Here is a 5,702-nt window from a genome sequence, read left to right on the forward strand (position 1 = left end):
AACCAATATGTCGAAGCTTTTGTCTTAAGCTTTTAGATACTTAGTAATGTAAATGTAGCTTAACCATCATTTTATTTATTTTTCTCATAGCTAACAATTTCATGCTAACAAATGCCCCCAAAAAATGTCACTTTAGATCATATGTCCCAGATGGAAGAAATTTGGTGTTTTTTGTAAATGCTTAACATTGTTTAGATTATCTATAAATGTCACATCAATTGGACATTTTTAGTCATCATTACTAGTTTCCATCGTATCATTATGTCAGAGACGTGTGTGTATTTAAATCATCATTGCTCTGATTTACAAGGAGATTAATGAGCCACTAAACTAAATGAAATTAAGAGAATTCATTCAATTTTATTTTCCCAATGTTTAAGATGTCATTTTTCGATTTGGACATGCCACTTGATACAATTATGTTGGAGGGAAAGTCAAAAGTTTCTTGCCCTTGGTAGCTATTTATAAGGTTTTTCATCCTTTTCCCTTTTCTTTCACCACTTTCTTATCCGAAAATCCTAGACTCCCCTTTGAAAATCTATGCAACTCCCATTTTCGTTTCTCAATTGCTTCTTTTCTAAAAAAGCTTTCAAGACCGAACGATGGCTTCTAGTCATGTTATCAAGATTCCTCCACACATTCATATTGTTGTTAACACCATCAACCTTATCCTCATAGATAATGGTACCTATGTTCCAAACCCTTCCATGGACGAAGAGAAGAGGAAGCTCTGGTATTTTCATGTTATAATTCCCTACTCCATTTGCTTCTAACATTAGTATTCCCATTGTTGTTGGTAAACGCAGCTACTTCCCTGAGCCTCTAATGGAGAAGGAGAAAGCGATGATCTGAGCTTCTCAGGTAATTGTCCCTTTCTCCATTTCTGGTAGTATTCATGCCTTCTTAGGTACTTCCCCCGTGCTTCTGAAAAACTTTAATAGTAAAGCAAATTCTTCCTTTGTCATTATGGCCACAAAACCATAATATTTCAAGACAATGCTTATGAACTAGGGTTCATGAGTTCTCCAACACGTGTATTCCGTGTTTTTCCTTCTTCATTGATTGAGGCCTACACTGTATGGTTAGATAAAGTATAGAAGAATAAAGTAACATTCTGGAAGGATCAAGAGATTTATGATTTGGTCCAGATATCAAGAATGGGTCTAACTTTTAATCCTAACAGGATCATCATAGCCCTTCTCTTCTAGGAGGGTTCTACCAATACTTTCTAACTGCACTGTGGAATGGTGACTCCCACTTTGTTTGACATAACTGCGATAACGAGTCTTCACCCCGTTGGTAAAACCTTCGACCCCACTATGATAACTAACACCAAACTAGTCTTTGACTTTGACCGCACAACTTATAAACATTTTGTCAAAGATTTTCATGAGACTAATTCTGAAGAAGTTTTTGACAAGGAGCACATTGTCTTCTTAAATTACTGGTTGTCTCTCTTCATTTTTGGTTCCATCTCTTTGCAACTAACCAAAAAATTCATAACTTTGGCCACTCAACTTCACGAAGGGTGAAAGGTAAACATCATCAAGCTAATATTGGGCTCCACCTACGAAGCTCTTGGGTGTACTACTTCTGACTTTAAGTTTATTGACGACCCAGTGCACAAGTTCCACATCAATGGCCCTATATGGATTTCACAACTATGGTTTAATGCCACATTTGAGTCCTTCATGAAATTCAACATCCCTTATACCTTGGAGGAACAAGTCGAAGGAAGGCGAGTTGAAGCCACAAGGCTTGCTCTATTGACACCAAAAGATGCAGCTCTATCGACCGTATATGCTTTTAATAAGTATGTCATCATGTTCGCATAGCATGATGTTTTGAAACCATCCATGGCTTCATTTTTTCAGTCAAAGTTATTGTCCTGGCAGGTTTAAAAGACAGTTTCCTCCTATTTCTCATAAACACCATGTTGAGGCTCTTAGTATCTTGTCAACCTTCCTCTGAATAACTATTTTGTCTACCAGGATTATGGTAGGAAACAAAGGTTTGGATCTTTTTAGCTATAAGCCTAATTGTTGCATCTCGAAAAATGCAATCCTTTGAGAGGCGCTCGCACCCTCGTGGGAAAAATGTTTGAACAGAGTCGCCACCGAAATTTATTTATTCCAAACCGGGAAAGGGAAAATATCAATAAAACCCTTAAAAAAGAAAAAGACTATGGTCGTTGCAACCAAATTCAGGTTTGGGAGTCGGTTATACAAAGGGAAGGTATTAACACCCCTCACATCCGTTATTCTCAACGGGTACCTTTTAGTTAGTTTTGTGATTGAATGTTAGCTCATGTTAATTATGATCTTCTACTTACTAAGCGAGAAAATGAAAGAAAAGAAAATGTTTTTTATTAAAGGGGTGCCTGACAAGATTTCTCAATCCTGCTCCTACGTATCTCTAGGTGCTATGGAGAACTCAAGGTTACATAACTCTGCTTAGAAAGAACTACTTGGTTGATCTCTTTTAAAGAGTGACCCTTTAGACATATCAAGTAACTAAACCTTTACTTGATATTCACTCTTAGAGGCGGAAGTCTTTTTTGTTGCACGCCGTATATGGATAAAGCTTACCCGTTTTTGAAGGCGCGCAGGGGCGGAAAACAAGTTCAATTTGTTAAGTGTTTTGTTGGATGACGATTACTCGAATGGTCGAGTAAGGCAGCTCGTATCCGAATAATCAAGAAGAGGAATATAAGGCTCTAGACCATCTCCCTTTTCATCCTTAATTTCAAAAGGATTTAGATAAGGTTAATGTATTTTAGACGAACAACAAATACTCGAATGACCGAGTAAGGCTACTTGTATCCAAATACTCAGGGAAGGGAATAGAAGGCTCTAGATAACCTCTTTTTTCGTCCAAGTTTATTACAAAAATGAGTTTGGCTTAAGTTTTAATTATGAAAACGATTTGAGGTGAATCATGTTGGTTCTATGTGTTGGCAGCAATTTTGGTAAAACCTAGAATATTCACAAGTTGTCACATGTGTTGTCTTGACATAAGATAACATGTACCTATAGGATATTTAAAATGTGATTATGCAGGATTTTACTGAGATGTCAGACCCGATGTCATGACATATGTATACAGAACATTCAGTCTGAATGTTATGTATTATGCGATTGCGTTTTTAATGCTAATCTATGTTTGATTGATGAGATGATTGAACGCGCTATCAATTAGTAATTACAACTAGATTAACTTATTTTCTAAAGAGATATAATCAACTGTCATGAGAAGATATGAATGGAAAATAGTTTTAGGGTTTTATGATGTCCAAGCCCAGCCAAATGCTTCTATATAAAGGACATGGAAAACCTGGTTTTATACACAAGAAATAAGGAACGAAATATTGAGAGAGAATAAGGGTTTTAGTCTTGTGTGGTCGTGTGAATTGTAAGCCATTCAATTCATCCATAGATGATTGAATTGGTCTGATTTTTGAGTTGTAATTCGTCCACTCTAAGCTTTGAAGCATGAGTTTGTGTTTACTTGATTGAAGCTTTTAAGTAAGATCAAGTGTGTGTCTTTGAAGAATGTCTTCTTTTCATTGTAGTTCTTGTTTTATATCACTGCCGTGATTGAGGGGGAGTGAGTAGGATCTCATATCTAAGAGTTCTTAGGTAGAAGTCACACGGGTAAAGATTAGGTGAAAAGACTGTAACTTGAAGTTGTTTACTGAGAGTCTTTGAACTGATTCTGTTTAGTGGATTTCCTTCCTGCCTTGGTAGCCCCCAGACGTAGGTGAGTTTGCACCGAACTGGGTTAACAATTGCTTGTGTCTCTTGCATTATTGTTCTTTATCTTTTATCCTGTTTGTATTGTTCAGATATTAGTGTCGTGACATTACCTTCGACATCTCATATCTGATACCAAAATTTCAATTGGTATCAGAGCAGGCATCCTGCTCTAGTTCTGGGTGAGATCTAGGGGCGTTACTTTCTGGTACTATGGAGAGAGATGGATGATCTGTTCACAGACCACCTATTCTGGATGGATCCAACTATGACTACTGGAAACCTAGAATGGTAGCCTTCCTAAAATATTTGGATAATAAGGCTTGGAAGATTGTTTTAACAGGTTGGGAACATCCAGTTATTACTAAGGATGGAGAACCTACAACTGATAAGAAGGTTGAGGAACAATGGACCAAGGAGGAGGATGATCTAGTCCTTGGGAACTCTAAAGCATTGAATGCTATATTTAATGGAGTAGATAAGAATATCTTCAGATTGGTAAACAACTGTGAGGTGGCTAAAGATGCTTGGAACATTCTCAAAACCACTCATGAAGGCACCTCTAGAGTAAAGATGTCTAGACTGCAGCTGCTCACTACCAAGTTTGAAAATTTAAGGATGAAAAAAGATGAAAATATTCATGAATTTCATATGAATATCCTTGAAACTGCTAATGCCTTAGGAGCACTGGGTGAGAAGATGTCAGATGAAAAACTAGTGAGGAAAATACTCAGGTCACTTCCTAAGAGATTTGCCATGAAAGTGACAGCCATAGAAGAGTCTCAAGACATTTCCAATATGAGAGTTGATGAGCTAATTCGATCCCTCCAAACATTTGAGATGGGAATGTGTGATGGATCTGAAAAGAAAGTCAAAAGCATAGCCTTCATGTCAAACACTAAAGAGAAAGAGGAAGAAAGTGGTCAAGATACTGATGATGATTTGGAAAATGATGTAGCATTACTGGGAAGACAGTTCAACAGACTTCTGAAAAAGATGGATGTAAGGTCTAAGTGTAATGTCAAGAACATCTCATCTGACATCAGTAAGTCCAATAATGCTGGAAGAAGAACAAGATATGATGAAAAGACCAAAGAAGGAAAAGGAGTTCAGTGCCATGAATGTGATGGGTATGGACACATTAGAGCTGAATGTGGAACCTACCTCAAGAAACAGAAGAAGAGTTTTGCTGCTACTTGGTCTGATGAAAGTGAAACAGAAGAGTCTGCAAATCTTGTGACTGCATTGATTGGAAGATGAGGTTCTGATAAAGACTCAAGTGATGATGAAGTAACCTTTGATGAGTTAGCCACTACCTACAGAAAGTTGTGTCACAGAAGTGAAGAAGTCTGTCAACAAGTTGAAAGTCAGAAGAAAGTGATAACACAACTGGAGAATGAGAAGGTAGAACAATTGGAAACCATCTCTAAGCTAAAGACTGGAGCAGTGTTCTTGAATTCCAAACTGGATGAGATGACAAAGTATGTCAGAATGCTAAACAATGGATCTGACACCTTAGACAAAATTCTCCAGACTGGAAAAATGACAGGAGACAAGTCTGGCATTGGGTTCAATGAATCCAAACCTGAGTGCAGTCACACTGGTAGCAAACAAAAATCCAAACCTGAGTGCAGTCACACTGGTAGCAAACCAAAGATGTTACATCATATTGTAATACCCCAAAATTTACCTTTCATTTTTCCTGGAAGCATACGCTTTACACCTCATGCATGCATTCATTTTTAGGTCATTTAGCATTTGCATTTTATCATGGCAATCGAAATCGGATCCAAGAAGCTTGAACATCATCTAGGACACTTTGTGGGCTCTATTTAGATGACCAGTCAACACAAGGGAAAGACTTGAGTTACTTCCGACAAGGGTCTATTCGTCAGTCAAAACGTTAATCTTGAAGGAGCAAAGGTTGTTCATGAGCTGTCATGCTCGCTA

Source organism: Lathyrus oleraceus, chromosome 2 (assembly GCF_024323335.1).
Source record: "Lathyrus oleraceus cultivar Zhongwan6 chromosome 2, CAAS_Psat_ZW6_1.0, whole genome shotgun sequence".
NCBI lineage: Eukaryota > Viridiplantae > Streptophyta > Magnoliopsida > Fabales > Fabaceae > Lathyrus > Lathyrus oleraceus.